The sequence below is a fragment of the Panulirus ornatus genome, chromosome 42, assembly GCF_036320965.1.
Source record: "Panulirus ornatus isolate Po-2019 chromosome 42, ASM3632096v1, whole genome shotgun sequence".
Classification (NCBI taxonomy): domain Eukaryota; kingdom Metazoa; phylum Arthropoda; class Malacostraca; order Decapoda; family Palinuridae; genus Panulirus; species Panulirus ornatus.
Window position 1 is genome coordinate 17,543,611 of NC_092265.1, and position 12,026 is coordinate 17,555,636.

The following is a 12,026-nucleotide window of genomic DNA, read 5'->3' on the forward strand; positions in this document are numbered from 1 at the left end:
CAACAAGCAATTGTAAACTATGCTTTCTCCAGTGCCTCCAAGGTAAAAGCCCAATTGTCAAGGAACTTATTACTTGAACCCTCCTGTTCCTCATTCTTGTATCTGACACTAATGTAAACATGAGCCACAGTTTCATATCATCTGCAGATGATACAAGAATTAGTATGTAAATCACATCAATAGATGATGCCAAAAGGTTACAATGAGACATAAATGATGTCCTTACTAGGGCAACTGAGGACAGCATGCCTTTTAAAGAGATAAGTTTCAACTTTGGAGAAAATGAAGAAATCAAAAGTAACAGAGAATACTAGACAGATACAGATGATATAATAAACAAGATAAACGGCAAAAATGACCTTGGAATATCAATGTCCAACAATCTAACCTTCAGCAAACACAACTAAATAACAGTTGCCTCATTTGGAAGGAAGGCACGCTGAATGCTACAGACCTTCAAGACAAGGGAGGAAAAACCAATTACCATATTATTCGAGGTGCTAATTCTTACGCAAATTGAATAGTACTGCATTCTAACATTACTATATAAAGCAAGCAAAATTAAAGAATAAGAAAGAGTTCAGAGATCTTTCACAGCTCAGATTAATTTGATAACGAGTTAGTGGTAAAGAACTAGAATTCAAGGATCACATGAGAGAAAGGGCACATGATGTTCTTGGAGTTGTGGAAACTAAGCTTACCAAAGGGATGAGTTCTCACATGTTCTGCCCAGAAAAGTACATGATAAAAAGGAAAGAGAAGCTAAAGGAGGAGTAGGATTAGCCCTTTTAATTAAGAGAGAGCTTGAAGCTTCAAGAAACAGTGGAAGATGGCCCACTTAGACAAGTGCTTGTTTCCTTCAGTCTTTCGCACATTCCCACAACTCCTGCTTCAGCATCGATGCTACCCCTACCTTAGGTTTTCCTCTCACACCAACCCTTGACTTTACCCCTAAATCATTTCTAAACCATTCTTCCCCTTTACCCTTCAGTTTTGTTTCATTCCCAGCTAGAGCATCCAGGTTTATTTCCTTAAACACTTCCTGGCCCTCCTTTCTTCACATCTTGGTTATATTCAAACAAATTCAGACATCCCCACCAGAGTCTTCAAGGAGGATGAGCACTCTCTGCTTGACTCCTTCTGTTTCAGTGAAAGTGAAATATGAGAAAGTGGATGGGTTGCATTACCATTCCCTCCCCTCTGAATCACCTTCTACAACAGGCAAGGAATATGGATGCAGAATTCTTTCTCCCCTACAACAGGGATTATATTCTTTATCAGTTCTTTATATCATGAATTACTGTACACTTTACACTGATAGGCATGTAAAAGAAAGACCTTTGGATGTGAATGTGCTGTATGCTATAAACTGATAGGATTGTAAAAGAGAGACTTTTGGATATGAAAGTGCTGAGAGGGGTAGCTGTGGGATGTTTCATCACTATCTGGTGAAGGTGAAGGTTTGTTTGGTTTTCAGGATAGTGAAGATCTGTTTGGTTTTCAGGAAAGAAGAAACATGACTAGTGAGAAGAGTGTATTGACAGAGTGACAAAGGAAGGAGACATGCATGAAGAAACCCCAGGAGGAGATTAAATGTGAAATGGCAAAAGGCAAGAGTAAATAAAGCTCGAGAGTGGGCAAGAAATGGGAGGAATTTAGAGAAGCAGTGCTGGTATATGTTGAGAGATGCATATGGCATACAAAAGGTGGGGAGAAGGCAGATTAGAAAGGTTAGGGAGTGGTGAGATAGAGAGGTAGAGTTATTAGTGAGAGAAAACAGGTGTCTGGGTGGAATTTACTGGGAAGGAGTGCAAATGGTTGGGAGATGTATAACATACAGAGATAGGAGGTCAAGAGTAAGGTGCTGGGGCTGAAAAAGTTAGGGTGAGTGATTATCAGTGAACTTTAAGGAGAATACAATATTCTGGAAGAAGGTTAATGATGTGCAAAATGCAAGAGAACAAATGGGAACATCAATGAAAGGAGCAAAGGGAGAAGTGGTACAAGGTAAAGATGAAGTGAGGAGGAGATAAATGAGTATTCTGAAGAACTGCTGAATGTGTTTGATGATAAGGTTTTTGGATCAGGGTAGTATGTAAAATGAGTCATTGTGAGTGGTTTGATGAAGAGAGAAGAGGTGGTGAAAGCCCTTTGCAGAGTGAAATATGACACAACTGGAAAAGATGGTATTGCAGTTGAATTTATTAAGAAATGGGATGACTATGATGTTGACTGTTTAGTTGGGATTTTCAGTGTATGTGTGGATCATGAACAGGTGCCTGAAGATTAGTGTAACGCATGTATAGAGCCATTGTATGAGGCAAAATGGATAAAAGTAAGTTTTAGAAAAATTAAAATATAAGTTTTTTGAGTGTACTTAGTGAGTTGTATGGGAGAGCAGTGAGTGAAAAGGTGAAGGAATGTATAGAGCATCAGACTCAGAGGCACAGTATGCTTTCAGAAGCGGTGAAAGATGTTGGATCAGGTGTTTGCTTATAAAACGTGCGAGAAATACTTAAAGAATCAGCAGGAATTGTATGCAGTATTTCTGGATCTGGAGAAAGCATGTGTTGAGTTAATTAAGATGCCTTGAGGAAGGTCTTGAGAATATATGGTGTGGGAGGAAAACTGCTAAAAGCAGTTTCACGAAGGGTGTAATGCATGTGTACAAATAGAAGAGAGTGAGTGGCTCCAAGTAAAGATTGGTCTGCGGCAGGGGTGTGATGTCACCATGGCTGTTTAATTTCTTGATGGATTGGGTGGAGAGGGAGGAAAATGCAAGAGTCTTGGAGAGCGGGGTGAGCATGCACTCTGTACAGGATGAGAAGGTTTGGGAAGTGTGTCAGTTGTTGTTTGCTGATGATTCAGTACTGATGGCAGGTTAAAGTGAGAAACTGCAGAAACTGACTGAGTTTGGAAGAGTCTGTGGGAGGAGGAAATTGAAAGCAAAGGTTATGAGGTTTAGATGGGGTGAGGGACAGATCAGTTGGGGTGTGAGTTTAAATGGAGAAAATTGGTAGAAGTGAAGTTTAGATATCTAGGAGTGGACATGGCAGCAAATGGAATCAAGGAAGCAGAAGTGAATCACAGGATGGGTGAAGGTCCTGGGAGAAGAATGTGTGGACACTGAAATCATTATCTGGGAGTATGTCTGAAAGTATAGTTGTCCCAACAATATTACAAGGATGTGAGGCATGGGATATAAATGAAGATGTGTGTAGGGGGTGGATATGCTGGATATGAGGACAATACGTGGTGTGAGGTGGTTTGACCAAGTGAGTAATACAAGGGTAAGAGAAAGGTGTGGTAATTAAAGTGTGTTGAGAGAGCTGAAGAGGGTGTGCTGAAACAGTTTGAACGTGTGGAAAGAACGAATGAGGAAAGGTTGAAAAAGAGAATATGTATGTCAGAAGTCAAAGGAATGAGGAGAAGGGGGAGACTAAATTGGAGATGGAGAGATGGAGTGAAAAAGATTTTGAGTAAACATGCAAGAGGATAAAAGGCATGCATGGGATACAGTGAACTGAAATGTGGCACAAAAATTTTGAGCAAACATGCAGGAGGGTGAAAGGCATGCATGGAATTGAGTGAACTGGAATGATATTATCTACAGGGGTTGACATGTTGTCAAGCTGCTGGGGTAAACCATGAAAAGGTCTGTGTGGCCATTTTTTTTTATGTTGAAGGCTCCAGTCACGGACAAAAGTCCACATCAAGGCCGGGCCTTAATTGAAATATAGAGAGAACTATGAAAGGGAAAAAGAAAAAACAAGAGAAAGTATTTATGAATTCTGAAGGATGTGATAAACCTGTCTCTTAAAATGTGTAAGGTCATAGTTATTGGGAAAGACATGAGAAGGTTGAGAGTTCCAAAGCTTCGAGGTGTAAGGAGAAACAGTCATCAAAATGGCCCACCCATGAGTTGTCAGCAGCCTCACAGTAATCATGTAATGCAGCAACCTGCTGAGTATTGTGAGGTCTAGCTAGTGGTGGGGGCAAACAAGCAGCCAGCTATCAGGAGAAAATACCAAAGTAATGCATATAGGGCAAGAGCGTCAAGTCTGGAAGTTAGTCTGGGACAACTTTAAAATTCTGATCCTTTTGACTCAAGTCTCTCAAGAAAGGATGAAGAGCTAGAACCACCCCAGATGTGAGAGCAGTGCTCCATACAAGGATGAATCAATCCTCAGTATAAATGGAGCAACCGTTCAGAAGAAAAGGTTTCAAAATCTAAACAGGACACCCAGTTTCTTAAGAGGCAGACTTAGCAATTCCCGTAATGTGGGGTTTCCAAGAAAAAGTGAATGTTATAGTAATACTAAGTATGTTCACTGAGTCAAGAGGCGAAGTTACAGAACCAACAAAGGAGAGAGGGGAGTCATTATAAATTTTTGATAGAGAGATGGGTAGAAACTGGGTCTTGTAGGAATCAATCTTAACTAAATTTCATCTACTCCACTGAGGTATACTGTCTAAGTTTGGGTTTACTGAGGAAGCTGTGTCAAGACGAGATGCAGACTGAGTGAGAGAAGATGGAGCAGAAGTTAAGAATGTGGATGAATGCAGTGTTATCAGCGTATGAGTGCATTTGGTTATTTGTGGAGGAGATGAAATAGTTGAAAAAAGGAAAGAAAGTGTAGGGGACAGAACACAACCTTCAGGGACATCTCTGTTGCTGGAGAAAGGTGGAGAGGGTGATCCATCAACAACCAAAAAGATAGATTGGCCAGAGAGGAAGCTAGATATGAAGTAGCAAAGTGAGGGAGGGAAGCCAAAAGAGGGGAGCTTAGAGATAAGACCCCAATACCAAACCCTGTCAAAAGCTTTGGATATGTCAAGGGCAACTACATATGACTCCCCAAAATCTTTCAGGGATGATAAGCAGACACTGTGAGATAGGAAAGAATATCATCAGTAGCTCTCGCCTCACATAAGCCATACTGGAGATCAGAAAGCAGACTGTGAGGTCCAAGGTGTCTAAAGGTATGGGAATTGAGGAGGGGCTCAAAGACTTTGGAAAGAATAGATGTCAAAGCAATAGAACAATAGTTAGAGGGGTCAGAATGGTCAGCCTTCTTAGGGATAGGATGTATCAATGCATGCTTCCAAGGAGAAGGAAAATTTTTGGTTTTTAAACAGAAATGGAACAGAGGAGCAATCACAGGTGCAAGTTCAGAGGCACACTCTTTCAGTGCATGGGGAAAGATGCCATCAGGACTATAGGCCTTGCTTGTCTCCGGGGAGAAAGGTGCTTTTTGGATGGTCTGAAGAGATTATGAGGAGGGGCATAGTATTAGTAAGAGGAGCATCAGAGGGTAAAGGAATGTTAGAGCCATCCAAGGTAGAGTTAGATGAGAAATGGAAACCAGAGTTACCTTGTCTATGGAGAGAGAGCTATATTACTGTCAGAATTGACAGAAGTTGTTAGAGATGACCTTAGCTAAAGACCAGAAAGACCTGTCAGTGGTTGATGGGGAAAGGTTATTGCACTTCCTTTGAATAAAGGAATGCTTTGCCTCATGAATATCGTGCCGACAATGATAATGGTCAATGATAAAAGGCTGAATCGAAGTCAGAGGAAGGAGAGTTTTCGAAGCCCAATGTGCCTGATCCCTTCTCTAAATAGCCTCAGAACAGGAATAGTTGAACTATGGATTATATGAAAAGGTCGTCTTGGAGAAAGAGGGGATATATGTTTCATTCCCGCAAGAATAACCTCTGCTATGCATTTGGCAGAGACAGAAGCGTCACCATATATGAGACAGTAATTTCCCCAAGGAAAGTCAGAAAAGAAGTTATGTAAGTTCTTTCAGTTAGCTTCAATGAGGTGCTAGTATTTAAACTTACAAGGGGCTGCTGGAGGGGAAGGTGCCATGAAAACAGATATATTCATGAGAACGTGATGAACCAATTGGAGACAAGATTGTGTACTCACAGCAGAATGAAATACAGGTGAAAAACAGATCCAGAAAATTAGGAGAGTGGTCACAGCAGTCAGGTATATGGGTAAGGTGGGAGATAACTTGCTATAGATCACTGAGAATGGGACATGTGAGGGCTTCAATCCCTCCACCATCCATATGGGGGGAATTCAACCATTTCCTATAGTGAACGTTGAAATCCCCAGGGTAGAAAATCTCAGTTTGTAGTTGAGAAGATGCCACAGCTCACGGCAGGAGTTTAGGTAATCATAGAAAGATATGAAATTTATAGAATTAGGAACACATTAGGGAAAACAGAGGAAAAGTATGGTAGGTGAGAGACAGACAGTGAGCCACATAACATCAAAGTTTGGAAACTCAAGGTCCTTGAGGCATGCAACAGATGTGTTGGAATGAATGCAAATACCACCTTTGAACTGGAATCATGAGTGGAGATTACAGATGGATGTGAAAAAGGGATTAGTGAGAACTGCATCTCGAACAGAAGTAAGAGGTACTAGAGAGATGGTGTTCAACTGAGGAGAGGTTACAAGAGAGAACACAAATGTTAGTACAGTGAATACAAGAGAGGAAGGTCTAACAGAGAGAAAAGGTCATGGGAGGGGCCAGTACTACTACTGTCAGAGCCTCCTCTTCTCACTGGCAGTAGAGTCACGTGGAAACTCGGAGATTCTTAGCACCTCTTGATGCTGGGGTCTAGGGACATAGACTTGTTGAACACTTGTCTTGTTTATATCAAAAAACGTTTGAGTGGACAGGAGTTCACATGAGTAATTACATGAAAAGAAATAAGCAAGCTTTGAATAAGTGTATGGTCTTTGGTAAAGATAGAAGGACTAGCCTGGCAGTCCCATTTTGATGAGACAAAAAGTTATGTCAGCAATCCTAACATGGAGAGTGTAAGATGGGACTGAGTACCACTTTAATCCTCCTCAGTCACGATGGTAGTAACACCTTGGGTGGCTGCTGAGGTTTTGGTGCTTTACACGACAGCTAGAGAATGGATGAGTGAGTGCGGCCCTTCTTCCATTCCTGGTGCTACCTTACTAACGTGGGAAATGGTGATCAAGAGTGAAAAATAAAATCTTGCGCCATATGTCAATATGTTTGTAATCTACCTAAATCACATTCAAAGTAGAGAAAATGCATGCTGAGTCCTAGGTGTTGGCAAATCAAATGCTGTTTATTTTCTTTCACATTCACAAACAATGCTTACAGATTGTAGAATTCCTTGAGCAGCCAGGCATTTTAAATGACATGAGATGCAGTTATTCATGCTAAGGAGGTGAAAAAATATGGAAGCCATGATGCAACTGAAATTTCTGCAATCAACAGATGTATTTTTTTCAACTGCATGTCAGTGATTTTTGCATACCTACTGGGTTCAGGTATGGGTTAAGGATGTTTGTGAGTGATGCTCCATATGTTGTAAGCACATGAGCAATTCCCATTAAACCTGAAATAGTGTGACAATACTTGGCACATAGACAGATAAGACAGCCAGAGACATACATATACAAGGAAACACAAAATATAAAATAACAAGCAAAGTCATAATCTGGCAGTCTTAATATATTTTCCATATACAGAAGTCCCCCAATATACAATGCTTCACCCTACGATTTTTCGCCTTTATGATGGTGAGATATTCAACACTTTATTATTAAATAGGCTTTGTGTTTGATGATTTTGTCCAATGTAGGATAATGCAAGTGTTCTGAAAACATTTAAGGTTGGCTAGGCTAACTATGATGTTAGACAGATGTGCAGTATTGAATGTATTTTCGACTTTTGATGGGTTTATCAAAATGTAACCCCCATTGTAAGTCGAGGAGTATCTGTACCAAATTATCATTGCAATACGCAATCAATGTGATAAAGAATTCCAAAGATAATTCTAATGTGCCTCCATAAACTTATCCTATGCATTGTAATCCTGAGCCTGTTAACATGCATGCAAAGTCCTAAGTGTTAGTGGATCAAATGTTGTTTATTTTCTTTCACTTACAGGAACACTGCTTCCATATGGTAGAATTCCTTGATTTGGCAAGCATTCTAAAGAGCATGAGATGCAGTGATTATTGTGGAAGAGGAAAAATATATGTCATGATGCAAATGTAATTTTTGCAATTAACAGACATTTTCTAACTGCATGTTAGTGATTTTTGCATACCTACTGGGTACACATAGGGTTAATGATGTGCGTGAATAATGCTGAATTGGTTGTTACCACATGAGCAACCCCAATTAAACTAGAAAAATTGTAAAAATAATTGATAATTAGACAGACATATGGATAGATACAATAGATAGATACATACATATATAGATAAGGAGAGACAGAATATAAAGTAATTAGTGAACTCATGATCTGCCAGTTTAATATATTTTCCAAATATAAACTATCATTGCAGTCCAAAATCAATGATACATTATTCCTAAGATGATTTAACTGTGCCTCTAAACTGGAATTTTACCACAGTTTAATAACATTTAAGTTAATACACATGTAAAGAAATATAGTAACATTACAACATTAAATTAATCTATTCCATGCATGATAATCCTGAACTTGACAAAATTTTATAAACCAAGACACAACTGCCACCCTGGTCTGCCAAGTGATGACCAGCCCACAGCAAGGCAACAAACTGTTCCGGGGTCAAAATGTCTTCTGCAGATGCCGAAATAGCCTCAAATGTAACCTAACGGCATTCACTGTACTTGTTTACAGAGAGCAGCTAGCCCTTCAAGCTTCATCGAAAGCATGAGCTTAAAACAGCTGGTCATTGGAAAGGTATAAACATTAAATTGCACTCTGCATCAAGGTTGCACATCTGTCTCATTGGCTATCTGCAAATACCAGTCAATCTACAACACAAATCAATACGTCAATATGTTGGTAAAGGTGTGTCAAATGATACTATGCCAACACTGTTATTGTTGGATAGACAGATAGATAAGACAGATAGACACATAAATACATACATACAAAAGGATACAGACAGAATATAAAATAACAAGTGAACTCTTTATCTGCCAATCTTCAATATATTGTCCACATACTAAACTATCTTTGCAACATAAACTTAATAATAAAAAATTCCAGATAATTCTAATGTGCCTCTAAACTGGAATTTGATCAAAGTTTGGTCTGATTTTAGTTTGCATATACATTTACACTGCAACACTTAAAAACTTATTTACCCAGTCAAAATTTCATAAACTATGGGTACAAAGGCCACCTGGCCACAAAGTGATGTCCAGCCAACAGGACAATGTTGGTCAGCATGGCAACAAACTGTTCCAGAGACAAAATGCCTTCTGCAGATGCCACAATTTACTCCAATCTAACCTAACAGCATTCACTGTACTTGTTTACAGATAGCAGCTAGCCCTTCAAGCTTCATCAGAAAGAATGTGCTTAAAACAGCTGGTCATGGGAAAGATATAAACATTAGACTACATTCTGCCAAGGTTGCACTTCTGCTTTATTTGCTATTACCAGACAATCCACAACACAAATCAAAGTGATTATTTTGCTTACAGATATGTCAGTAAGCTGATATTATACCAACTGCTATTGTTTATGGTAAAAGTTCGATTTAGTTCCACTTTGCCATTATCTTTGGATAGTGAGTAACTTTGTTTAGCTACAGAAGTGTGGTGTTCAGAGAAAATAAAAGTGACATGGAACATTATATTTCATTCTGCAACATTGAAGGAAATGATTGTAAAGAGGGGGTATGAATATCAAAGAAAATCTGGGGTTAATTAATATAAAGGTAAAATTACTGACAGAATCTATAAAAATGTCCCCGAAACTCCCTTAACAGGTGAAATTTAGGTAAATTTGGTTAAACTTCATAACTACTTTTGAATACCACGATATTTTGTTCCATAATGTTTGTGTAGCTTTTGGAGAATACAAAAAGAGAAAACATGATCTATTCATGTAAATGTAGTTGTAGTTGAAACACTTGTAACAAAAACTCAATAAAACCTAAGAAAATCTCAACTAACTTCCTTAGTTGTGAAGACTGATCTTTTCTTTTTACAGTATCTTAGTCAAAATATACCTGAATGCTCATGACTAAGTATCACAACAACTTCTGATGAATGTTAACAAACGTACTACACGTCAAGTGGCTTCTCATGCCACCGCCCAACCTCCCAGCTGGTGTGTGTTGTTCCAGATGAATGGAAATTAGCAAAAATAACTTCTGCTTATATGAAATGACCCAGAAACCTTGCAAGAAATTATAGACCCATTAGTAAGACATCAATGATGTGTAAAATAATGGAAACTCTGGTTAGGGCCACAGCAGTTAAGATCTGCATAGATAAAATTTTACAAAGGATCCCCAACATAAGTTTATGAAAGGAAGGTCTTCCCTCGTAAATTTCCTTGAATCTATGGAGAAAATGAAAAATCTAGTAAATACAGGACACCCTGTTGATGTAATCTATTTGGAATTTAGCAAAGTTTTTGATACTAATAAAACGTGATTGACTTTGAAAAGATATTGAACAACTTCACAGAGATCTGTTAACTATTTATGCCTGGTCACTCGACTAATAAATGTTTTATCTATCTATGACGCCTCTGTTCCAAATGGAACTCCTTCATAGGGGTGGCCATGGTAACAGTCTCCATAACTAAAAATCTCCAGTGCTGCTTCTTGACCTTTCGTGCTTCACTCTTAACAGGCCACTATAAACGTCTCTATCAACAAAAGAAATCAGTATATACTTGATGACAAGATTATTTCATGCTCTGACCAAGGTAAAGATTTGGGTGTGAAGATCCAAAAAAGATTTTGATGACGGTGGTATAGTTACAAAAGTTGTCAAGCAAGAAAATAGTGTTGGGAATGATAAATAGAATTTATACCGACAAAAGCAAAGAAAACAACACTTCAAATCCCTAGTAAGACCATATCTTGAATACACAATACAAGCATGGAGACCCTATAAAAAAATTATCGACCACACTGAAGAAATCTAAAGACACGCCACAAGAATTATGAAGTATACACAAATTTACCAGACGAGGAAAGAATAAAAACAAACTTAATATTAGAAAAGCAAAGACTGAGGTCTGCTGATTGAAGTTTTTATGCTTGGCCTCGAAACCTTGAAAATTGTTTTTAAGTGACAACAGAAACTCAAGGCCATCTAAAGATCTATAAGTTAAATGTGAGACTGGAGGTAAGTCAACATTTCTTTTCACAACGTATCGTTGATGAATGAAATAATCTGCCAATAAAATTTATCGAAAGTGATAGTATTAATGACTTTTACGTCAAAATATGATCCTATGTTTTTGCCTGCCTATTCAAGGCGAAGACGGCTGCCAACCCCCATTCTATGGACCAAAGACTACTTTATGTTTAAGGACAAGCAAGATGAGGTGACTCACGTCGAGTTGCTGTATCTGGTACACAATCACAAGAGGGTATTCCATGTACTCCCCAGCAGAAAATGTGATTCTGAACAAAACTAATCTGTCCAAAGGTAGTTTAGGTGAATTACCAGGAATGCTTAAAATGAATTCAACGAGGACTTTAATATAAACTACAAACCGAAATCTGCAAAGTTTCCTTTAGTGAGCCAAACATTGACATAAACTTAAAGGCAACATGAGGGATACGTGAGTAAATTAGTATCTATGCGTCTTAAATGAAAACTTTCAGTTAAAAGGAACAATGAAGTATGTTCCATTACTAAAGAGATAAATTACCATGTAAAGTAGATCTATTTGCCACACGAAATTAAAAGCTTGGGACAGTGAATGATTTTCTCTTGACATTACACAAACTCGAAGCCATCTGAGTCAATAGTCGAAGCCATCTGAGTCAATAGTGATGATGGTTAAGAAGCCTGGGGAAATCATTGGGCTAATTAATGTTAATGACGACGAAGCAAGTTTTGGATGGCAAAAGTTGCTTTCATCTTTGATTTTGAAATGTAAATGATAATTCAGCAAATACTCCTGACACCATTATCAGGTATAACAAAATAAGTCACGGCCATATTTCTGTCGGTCCAAATCTTTTTTAATATAGTATGGTTGGTGCAGGT

The 12,026-nt window shown here is 38.6% G+C and overlaps 1 protein-coding gene across 3 annotated transcripts in view; it reads right to left on the minus strand.

Annotated features, from left to right (window-relative positions):
• LOC139761946 (U6 snRNA-associated Sm-like protein LSm6) overlaps positions 1 to 11,790 on the minus strand; it is a 51,881-nt gene extending 40,091 nt beyond the window's left edge. Inside the window, exon 1 of one of the 3 annotated variants that reach the window (XM_071686652.1) lies at positions 11,686 to 11,790. The gene's annotated coding sequence lies outside the window, so the exon portion shown is untranslated. Of the gene's footprint in view, positions 1 to 11,364; positions 11,502 to 11,527; positions 11,590 to 11,685 lie in introns of those variants that run through there. The other 2 variants (XM_071686650.1, XM_071686651.1) reach the window with 2 other exon arrangements.
• Between the last annotated feature and the right edge of the window lie 236 nt (positions 11,791 to 12,026).